Consider the following 11666-nt stretch of genomic DNA (forward strand, 5'->3'; position numbering starts at 1 on the left):
AAGCTATACTCAAAAAGTCTAAGACACACCTAAACTATTAAAGCGAACTAATACACGCTATTATTTAAAATTGAATTTATTTAACCCTTAAGACGTCACAATCAAATTTTGTCCTGAATGTGTATATACACGCACTGACACTTGTCAATAACATATTTTTTTTCACTTTTTTTTCTTTTTCTCTAGATTAATCATCAACTTCAATCCTTTTTTTATTTTAAATTTGGGCAAAGCCCTTTTGTTGATAAAACGAGCGGATTCGATCGGGTCAAAGTAACCCGAATTCAACAAGCAAAATAAGTTCAATTCTTTCACTATTTCACAACCATCCACCATTTTTGTCAAATTCAAGAAACCCAAACCCAATTTGACAAAATTCGAGCAAAGAATAACCCAATTCGTATGCAAACACAAAACTCAATTCTTGAAATTCAAGAAACCCACTACCCAGTTCAGTAAAATTCTAGTAATTCACAACCCAATTGGTAAATACAAGAAACCCATAATCCAACTTCGTAAAATTTGATAGAACATAACCCAATTTGCAAAATTTGAGAAACCCGCAACACAATTCAGTAAAATGCAAGAAACCCAGAACAAACTCATGAAACTCAAGATACCCATAATCCAATTTTGTAAAATTCGAACAACCCACAATCTAATTTAATTCCCAACTACCTACAACAAAATATCCAAAAAAATGAAGAAAAAAAGTTAAAAGAATAAGTGTATTTGTGAACTCATCAATGAATTGACGGAGGCTGAGAGAAGAAATGGATTAAGGAATTAGAGATGGATTTAAGAAAGAGAGAAGAAAATATGGAAGAAGACAAAGATGAAGAGAAAAAAAAGAAAAAAGAAAAAAAAAAGAAAAAAACACATAAAAAGTAAAGAAAGAAAATAAAAACTACATAAATATAAACTAAAAACTAAATAAATAAAATAAGTTGATAAAATCCAATTGAATGATGAAGACATGTGGACGTTTTAATAAGTTTTTAATTTAGTTTTTTGATTTTCACGTGCGTGTAGGAATGTGGATATCACATTCTTTGCCACTCCAGTTTTGATGGGTAAATAAATTCACTTTTAAATAATATAAGTGTATATTAGGTCACTTCAATAGTTTAGGTGTGTCTTCGAATTTTAGGGTTTAGTTTAAATGAAAATGATGACTTTTCCCAAGCAATGTATACCAAACTGAGGGGTGACTACTAGAAGGTACCACGTAGAAGCTTGGTTGTGATAATTAAGGAGCTCCCAAGTGAACATTAACCATGTATTTGATGCTTCATGAGAAGCTATATACTTTCGGGTTCGAAATCGAGAGGGCATCATGCAAAAACTATTAGTTGCAAACTATGAGACGATAAATAAAACGACACATGAAAAATTAAACTAAAAATACATTATTGGATATGGTTTGGCCAAACAGCTACATATTGAAAACTAAATAAAAAAACTTAAAATCTATTGGGAGAAAATCTCCCTCCAAAGAAAGACTCTTTAAAGACTACATTGTGAATGCTATTGTGTTATAGTATGAAAAGGGGGTCTTCTATTTATAGATGTCCAAAACCTTTCCTCCAAGAGAGAGGTTAGCCAAATATGGAAAAGAATTATATTTTTTTCTTTCAGGAAAAGTAAAAGTAATTATGGTAACTTTTATTTTCCTTCTAAGAAAAAATAAAACTTAAATATAGTAAGAAAATCAGGGCAAAAATCATAACATATACGAGGATATGTTAAGTAGTTGGGGTATCACTTGTGCTTGACTGTCTATTGAGTGGTACACATAATGAAAGTATAAACCACGTATTTTTGAATGTGAGTGGTGTACTATGATCGGGGTAAGCTGTGACAATGAAAGGATGCCACAAAACTGCTCATCTTGGCCTAAAGAGCAGCACTCGAATAATAGAATGCTAAAAGGGAAATCAGCTACTGTTGAGATAATATATCGAGTGATTATTGCTGCTCCTATCTGCTTCATATGGCAGGAATGAAATGGGAGAGTTTTCTCACAAGTTAGTCAACGTAGAGATGTGGTTAATTAGACGGGAGACCATGTGCATAGGCCATATGCTATCAAGGCTTGCAATGAGAAGATGAAACAAAACTATTACTCTTTACTCTATATGTTTGCTGTTAGTTAGATTGGGTATATACATAGAAAAGAAATAGAAGAGCCGCAAGACTGTGACTTTGCTCGGTGCTACAATTTTTGATACTGCTTTGTAATATTATTACTCGGTGAATAAAATGTCTTCTAATAAAAAAAGTGTGCCCAACTCGAAGAATCAAGCATAGAGACGTAAATAGTGTAGAAATGGCCTGGCCTAGCCACTTATACCCCTTTCTATGTGAAGTTTAGCCATTGGGAGTCAATTATCTTTCATTCCCGAATCATAAATCCTACTTGTAAGTATGATTTGCCAAGTTAAACCTGTCAATGCCGCGGGGTCGGTCAATGTCTAATAAATATCTGGACTATGTTGTGAGGACTACTATATTCTCATCATACTTCTGGTAAATTACTCTCCGTTTAAAAAAGAATGATCTACTTTCCTTTTTAGTTCGTTTAAAAAAGAATAACCCATTTCCTTTTTTGATAATACTTTAATGTCAACTTTCCACATGACATTTTGAACCAAAAGATTAAAGGACATTTTGATACATTTAACACAACTTTAATTTAAGGCCACAAGATTCAAAAGTCTTCTTTATTTTCTTAAACTTTGTGTCAAGTCAAAATAGATCATTCTTTTTCAAACGGAGGGAGTACTGTTTTTTGGAAAGATACTCAAGAGCTGGTGAGCAAAGTCAAAAAGTTTCAGGAAACTTTAGAAACTTAACACAAGATATACATATTATTCAAAATTCCAATAACATTTGCAATACATATATAACAAGTTCTTTGGTATCTAAAGGATTATTTAAATTCAATGGATCTCTGTCATGATTATTATCTGCTTAAGTTAATTAATCAAGAAAGGTAGGAAAAGAATTCTTCAGTAAATGAACTTGGTTAGTAGGTTTCAATATCTCTTAGTCTGAAAGTAAAAACTTAAATTTAACCTAACTCAAGAAAAATAATTCGATCCCTTTTGCTACTAAATTAATTAGACTGCCTGAATTATCTCTATCGTATACAATTAATGTAGAGATTTTTAAAAAAGAATTGAGATCTTAAACACTCTAGCTTGGTCTCAACAAGCAAGTAAGCACTCTAATTTTGAGAATGTACATCTCAACTGGCAAATAAACACCCCAACTCATCCCACTGCGTCTCGTGGACTCCCACACGGACGTGCCACTTAAATTTTGGAGGTGTCTAGATGATCATTTTATAAGTTAAAATATTTAACTGACACAGTAAAAATGAGTTAAGGTGTCTAGATGTACATGCTCAAAGATGAAGTGAATACCTACCCCGTAAAGGCCATGTTTGAATATCCATTTATTTATATATTATGCATAAAAAAATATCTTCATGCAGAAATTTTTATAAGTATTACAAAGTGCTTGAAAATTCCGGGTTATTAATACGATCTCAGAAACACTAAAATAAACAAACATAATGAAAAAGGAATAGACAAAATACCTAAATAGACTTTTAAACTTGACATATTTTCTAAGATAACCATATAAGCATTATTAGTGACCATATAGAGACATAAACTCAATCTAGTTATGTCTTTTAAACGATTATGCACATAAATCAAGTGTGTGAATTTAAACACACTTGCTTATGATGTGTTAAATGGATCAATTGTTGAATGACACATATTTTTCAAAATACAAATATAACTATAAACAGAAGGGTAGTCTAGTCTTTTACACTGTCAAGAAAGTAGTTAATTAGGTATAGTCGGTTAGGCCTTAACTAACTTCCAAATAATTATTAGTTACTAGCTGGAGATATCTCACTCTTGTATTCAGTGATCTCTTGTACACACTTGGATCATGATGAATCATATAAGTTCACATTATCTCCTTCTCTATTACTCTCTCTTCTTCTTCTTCAGTTTCTCCTTCTTCTTCTTCAGCTTCAACTTCTCTATTTCTTGTTCTAAGATCATTCATGGAGATCATCAATTCTTGGTTGGTACATGGTATGAAGCACACCAATCAACTACGTTCTCCTACATTCTTTGATTCAGCACCATTGGGATTCTTGCAATTTTTTGCAGAATCAAGAAGTATTGAATTTTGTAAAATCTTGTCTTCATTCTCTTCTTTTTTGAAAGCTCCCATCTATGACGGCTAAAGGTGTTACTCGTTCAGGCACTGTAGAATCCAATATCGCTACCTACTACTCAAACTATACATGGTAAAAGGATCACTAACAGAATAAAAAATCAAAGCAAAATACACAGATGCATAGGAGAAAGTCGATTCGGGATCAAATAACACTGATGCAAATTACAAATAAATGGGGACGATGCCTGTAATAATAGCAACAAAAGCCTCTACCTCAAGTATGGCTGGTATAGCATAACACTGACCACAACCACCAACTACCTGGGTGGGCCCACAACCACTAACTGCCTGAGTGGCCCTATGACCAACCCCTCGAGCTCTACTACCTTTGCCCCTCACACATCTGGTAGCACCCTTACCTCTCACAGCTGGAATAAAAGAAGCCAAAACCACAGGGAGGGGATAATCCTTGGCCACATGGCCAATCTCATCACACACATAGCAACCTCTATGACCAGTTTCAATAAGAGAACGCACAACTAGGACCGAATGGCCACCCTAAGCTGCTGAAATAGAAGGTTCACTACCTAAACTCTGTAAAGCCTCCCGCACTGGCCTACCATGGTATCAACGAGAACCTCTAAAATCTCTGCCTTGAGAGGTTTGACTTCTGAACTCACAAAAAAGTCGTGCCTTCTTGGCGCCTGTAATACCCCATACCTTCTTTAGCTAAAATTCGTCCCTAGAATGTTAAGGGATAGCTTCCAAAATAATAAATAATTATTTTATATGGAATTTTCCATATTTAGAATTTTCATTGCGTGGAAAATTGAATAATCTTTTTATCGATACCAAATTTGCCTAAATCTGACACTCAATGAAGGAGTTATGGTATCTTTAAGTTGATAGTGTGCGACCTGGGCACTTGGCGCGTCGCGGAGAAGGAAAAATTCGCAATTGTAAAAATCCAGTAAGACTCTACGATATTGAAGCACTGAGGAGTGGTCCAATTTTTTATTTGTTAAAATCCAATGAACCTCCGTGATTTCCCCGCGTCGCGAAGAAGCCTTCTTTTCTATTTGTCCATTTGCAGTGGCTCACTGCGATGGTGGCACATCGCGGTGATGGACCAAATAGAAATTTAGCATAGCACTTGATAGCTCCGCATCGCGGAGATTTTCCAGGTCCTAGTCATCAATTTTCAGTGAGCCACCGCAATAGTGGCGTGTCGCGGTGGCAGGTAAAATTGAGAATTTCTTTCTTTTCTCAGTTCCGATTAAACTTCTAAAAAAGGGGCACTTTAGACATTTCCCAAGTCCCTAATCCATATTAAACAAAGAATTAAACCCCTTCAAAGCATATTACATCCATTTTTCATCAATTCTCTTTCAAGCAAAACCCTAGATCATTAAACTTTCTCTCCAAGAAATCCAAAGAAATTCAATATTAAAAATCCCCTACTCAATAACTCTAAGAATCCATCACCAAAGCATCAATAGAGATCCAATATTCAAGTCTTAGCATCAAAGATCATCAATTAAGGTATGTGGAATTATGAACAAGGATACTCCTTTCATCCTTGTGCCCAAAACTTATTTTAATTATAAATTTACTGAATTTTATATGATTTTTGATGAAATTGAAGTTAGGGTTTAGACCCATTAATGTTATCTACAAGTTTATGAAATTTTCAATGACTTAGAAGTTGAATTACATGATTATGTCCATATTTTCACGCATATTGCAGAAATTTCCAAGATTTTGAATTCAATTATCAATGTTTATCTTTTCAAACATGAACATTTTGATGTTTTAACATAAGATTCATACATGGGTCATTAATCCCTAATTAAAGATTGCTATTCCAAGAATTGTTGTGCTATAAGCACCCTATGACTAGATTTCTCTCAAATTATTGATAAAGATTTGACCTTTTGGTCTCAGAATAGATATGAAATCCACTTTATAGATTCGGATTTCAGATTTGGCTTTACAGCTATAGAGTTGGTTTTCATTATAAACCATTAGATTATTTTAAAAGGGGATTTTCATCAGAAAGCATACAAATTTAATGGGAGTAGTATTTAGCACCGCGATGGGTACGTAACTATGGTTTCATGCCCCAGAACTATGTGCCAACATAGGATTTAGATTATTTCCACTTCTATGTAGATGACAGATTTGTGATCACACAAATAGCTTATACTCTCTGACAAGAGTATGACTCCTCTCCCCAACGTAAGGATTCTTCCTTAGGAAGATGAGATATTGGACTCCATGAATGCTCACATAGTTTATGCCAGTTAAGAGAAGCTCCCTAATATAGAGTATTTTCCAGATTTTAAATACCAAGTATAAAGGCTCACAAACTTACTTAGATATTACTTTACTTAAGATTTCAGTTACAGAAGTACAGTTTTTGGTTTTCAGACATAAAAGGGAGCTCTTTTCACTTAGCCTATATGATTTGAGAATAAGAACAGAATATATTTTTCAGAACTAAATAAGAACAGAATATATTTTTCAGAACTAAGTGTTGTGACTCACAAGAATTGTATTATATGTTTTACTATTCATGATTTATGATCTACAAATTTTAGATTACTCAAGCCTATGTGATTCACCTACATTTTTAACATGAATGATTTTATAAACTGTGATGACATTGGTTACTTGTTGCATTAACCCCCATATACTCAGTACACCCTTAAAGTACTGATCCATATATACGTCTGTGTACTACATTGTCTCATAATGTAGGTTTAGGTGCTCAGTCTTATCAGCGTGAGTGATCTTCGAGTATCTCATCTACATCCCTGCAGTTGGTGAGTCCTCTTAGTTTGGGGACTTAGCTATTCATATTTTCAGTTTCTTAGTAGATGTTTCAATGTTCATTTCATATAGTTTGAGTCAGCTGGGGTCCTATCCCAGTGGCTCTCTAGAATCAGTCAGTAGAGACTTGTCGGACTACTAGATTCAATTTTAGACTTTTGATTCAGTATTCAAATTTTTCAGTATTATTTTATCGAGACTTGTGAGATTAGTATGTTTAAGATAAGATTTCCACATTTATTATGATTTCATGTTTATTTTCCCTATTTTGAGATCCATACTTAGTAGAAAGTAGCCAGTGTAAGTGACTACTTATAGTTTGGAGCACCGTGTGGCATCTCGGGAACTTAGATTTTGGGGCATTACAAACTTGGTATTAGAGTCTAAGGTTTAGAGATTCCTAGGGAGTCAGACAAGACGTGTTACGTAGAGTCTAGATCATCTATATGAAGCGTGCCATATCTATGAGCAAGAGGCTATGGAGCATTTTAGGAAACCATCTCTTTTTTCATGATCTATCGTGCATTTAGTATCTCTCTCTGCTTTTAATTCATGTTTTCGTACGATAGAAGATGCCTCCTCATCAAGCTAATACCCACAGAAATGATAACCAACCACCTTAGCCCACAAATTCTTTGAATGAGAATGCGTCACATGCAGAGTTTTGGGCTGTCTTTCAGGCACTAGCCCAAACTGTGACAGCTAATGTTTAGGGAAACCATCAGGCTGTAGTCCCACCTCAGAAAGATGGGGACTTAGCCGTATCTAGAATTTGAGATTTTATGAGAATGAAATCGCCAGAGTTCTTTGGGTCGAAATCATGTGAGGACCCATAACTTTATCTAGATGAGGTGAAGAAGATCAACCAAATTATGCATGTTTTTAAATAGAAAAGTATAGAATTAGCATCCTATAGGTTGAAGGATGTTGCATATGATTGAGTGTGGATGTAGAAGAAAAGCAGAGGGAAGAATACAACTCCCATGACTTGGCAGATTTTTCAGGATGCATTCTTAGACAAGTTCTTCCCATGTGAGATAAGGAAAGCTAAGATAGAAGAGTTCATGAACCTGAGGTAGGGCTCAATGACAGTGAATGAGTATTGCCTCAAGTTTAAACATTGTCTAAGTATGCCCCTGATTAGATAGCTGACCCTAGGTCAAACATGAGTAAGTTTGTAACCGGTGTATCTGGGTTGGTATTTAAGGAGTGTAGGACTACCATACTTATTGGAGACATAGATCTTTCCATATTGATGATGCACGCTCAACAGATTGAGGTAGATAAGTTAAAGGAAAGAGAAAGAGTAAATAAAAAGGCTAGAACTGGGAAGTTTGAGTATATCCATGCTAGATCTCAAAGAGGAAATTGTCCAAAATTTCAAAATTATACATCTATGCCCGCACCTTCTACAGCCAGTTCTCCCACTCCCAGAAATAGGTAGGAATAGTGGGGTAAGTCTTTTATGTCCAGATCTCAGAATAGTATGAGTGTGAAGCCCAATCATCCCCTATGTGATAAGTGTGGTAAGAATCATGAGAGTGAATATTTGTGGGGTTTGAAATATTGCTACGATTATGGCCAGATAGTTCACCGAATCAAAGAATGCCTACATTCTAGATGGGGAAATAGGGATGTCCGTCCCCAGACTTAGACTACTAATGCACCAGCTCCCCTAGGTCGCCCAGCCTCTCCTCAGGGTACATCATCCAGTACTGGTGGCGGCTAGTGTAGAATCGGTCTTATCCTTTTCCATCCCACTAGGAGTAGGAAGATTCCTCAAATGTTGTTACTGGTATGCTTCGTGACTTTCATTTTGATGTTTATGTGTTGCTAGACCCTGGGTCAAGTTTCTCTTATGTGACCCCATTAGTTGCAGTAAATTTTGAGATAAATTCTGAAAAGATCCCTGAGCCCTTCTTGGTTTCTACTCCAGTAGGCGAGTCAGTTGTTGCTAAGCAAATCTATAAGAAGTGTTCTATAACTTTTCTTCATAAAGTCATGTTAGTAGACCTAATAGATTTAGATATGGTTAACTTTTATCTTATTCTTGGTATGGATTGGCTCCATTCCTATTATGCTTTTGTAGATTGTTGCACCCGTGCGGTAAAGTTTCAATTCCCAGATGAGCAAGTCTTTGAGTGGTCAAGTAATTCAGTGTCTCCAAAAGTCATTTTATATCTTATCTGAAAGACAGAAAGTTGATATTAAAAGGTTGAATTTACCACCTAGTTCGAGTCAAAGACACAAAGTCTAAGATTCTAACAATTCAGTCAGTCAGTGTAGTTAATGAGTTTCCTAATGTTTTTCCAGAAGATCTCCCAAGGGTACCTCTCGATAGGGAGATTAAATTTGGTATTGACCTTCTTCTAAATACTCAGCCTATTTCTATTCCTCCATATCGTATGGCTCCTGCAGAGCTTAAGGAGTTGAAAGAGAAACTCAAGGATCTTTTAGATAATGGTTTCATAAGGCCTAGTATTTCTCCATGGGGCACTCCCTTCTTATTCGTACGATAGAAAGATGGTTCTCTATGTATGTGCATGACTATCGCCAGCTAAATAAGGTCACAGTCAAGAACAAATATCCTCTTCCTAGAATGGATGACTTATTTGACCAACTCTAAGGTGCAAGTTATTTCTCAAAGATATACCTTAGATCCGACTATCATCAACTTAAAGTAAGAGAGTGAGATATTCCAAAGACAACCTTTAGAACCTGTTATGGTCATTTTGAGTTTTTAGTCATGTCTTTCAGGCTAACCAATGTCCCAACAGCTTTCATGGACATCATGAACCGAGTGTTCAAATAGTATCTACATATCTTTGTCATAATTTTCATAAATAATATCCTTTTCTACTCTTGTAGTGAGGATGGCCATGCAGACCATCTAATTGTGTTACAAACTCTTAGAGATCATTAATTATTCGCCAAATTTATTAAGTGTGAATTTTGGCTAAGACCAATAGCCTTTCTCAGTCATATTGTTTTCTCTGATGGCATTAGATTCGATCCCTAAAAGACAGAAGCCATAAGAAATTGGCCTAAACCTATCTCTCCACCAGACATTAGAAGTTTCTTGGGTTTAGCTAGTTATTACCATTGTTTTGTTAAAGGTTTCTCATCTATTGTGTCTCCTATGTATAGATTGACCCAAAAGAAAGTTAAGTTCCTATGGTCAGACTCCTACGAGAAGAATATTTAGGAGTTAAAGATTTGAATCACTTCAGCCTCAATCCTAGCATTACCTGATGGTACAGATGGTTTTGTGGTGTATTCTAATGCCTCTAGAATTGGTTATGGTTGTGTATTGGTACAGAGAGGTAAGCTTATAGCCTATGCCTCTAGACAACTTAAGCGTCATGAGAAGAACTGCCCAAACCATGACCTTGAATTAGCTGTCATTGTGTTTGCTTTGAAAATCTGGAGACATTATCTGTATGGGTACATATTGATGAATTTACGGACCATAAAAGCTTGTAATATGTATTTACCTAGAGAGAGTTGAATCTTTATTAGAGAAGGTGGTTAGAATTACTAAAGGATTTTGACATAAGTGTGTTGTACCATCTGGGCAAGGCCAATGTAGTGGCAGACGCCCTTAGTAGATTGTCTATGGGTAGTGTAGCTCATGTGGAGAATGATAAGAAAGAGTTGGCTTGGGAAGTTCATCGTTTGGATAGATTAGGTGTTAGGTTAGTTGACTTTGTTGAAGGGAATGTTTGGGTTCAAAGTAGTTCCAAATCTTACCTAGTTTCGGAAGTGAAGGAGAAACAAGATATAGATTCTGGTTTGGTCAAACTGAAGGAGTCAGTTGAAGGCCAAAAGGTAGAGGTTTTCTCCCAAGGAGGATATGGTGTGTTGAGATATTAGAGTAGATTTTATGTGCCATGTATTGATGATTTGAGACAGCGGATTATGGTAGAAGCATTCTATTCTATTCATCCAAGTGCTACCAAGATATACCACAATTTACAGGAAATCTATTGATCGAGTGGTGTGAATAGAGATATAGCAGAGTTTATAGCAAATGTGCAACTTATCAACAAGTTAAGGTAGAGAACCAAAGACCTGGTGGTATATTGCATGAGTTTGGTATCTCCACTTGGAAGTGGGAAGAGGTGAATATAGATTTTATGACTGGTTTACCCCATTCATATTGTCATCATGATACGATTTGGGTTATTATAGATAGATTAACTAAGTCAACGCATTTTGTTATAGTTCATACATCCCATACAACTGAGGATTATGCTAAGTTATATATTCGAGAGTTAGTCAGATTGCATGGAATTCCCTTGTCTATCATTTTAGATAGGGGCACTTAGTTTACTTCCCAGTTTTGAAGAGCTTTTTAGAAGGGTCTTGGTACCCAAGTTCATCTTAGTTCAGCTTTTCACCCTCAGACAGATGGTCAAGCAGAGAGGACCATCCAAACTCTAGAAGATATGTTAAGGGCATGTGCTCTTGGTTTTAAAGGAAGTTGGGATGAGCATTTACCATTGATTAAGTTTGCTTATAATAACAGTTACCATTCTAGCATTCAGATGGCCCCATTTGAGGCTCTTTATAGGAGGATATGTAGATCACCCATAGGTTGAGTTAAAGTGAGTGAGGTTGCTTTGCTTGGG

This window comes from Capsicum annuum, chromosome 10 (assembly GCF_002878395.1).
Source record: "Capsicum annuum cultivar UCD-10X-F1 chromosome 10, UCD10Xv1.1, whole genome shotgun sequence".
NCBI classification, from domain to species: domain Eukaryota; kingdom Viridiplantae; phylum Streptophyta; class Magnoliopsida; order Solanales; family Solanaceae; genus Capsicum; species Capsicum annuum.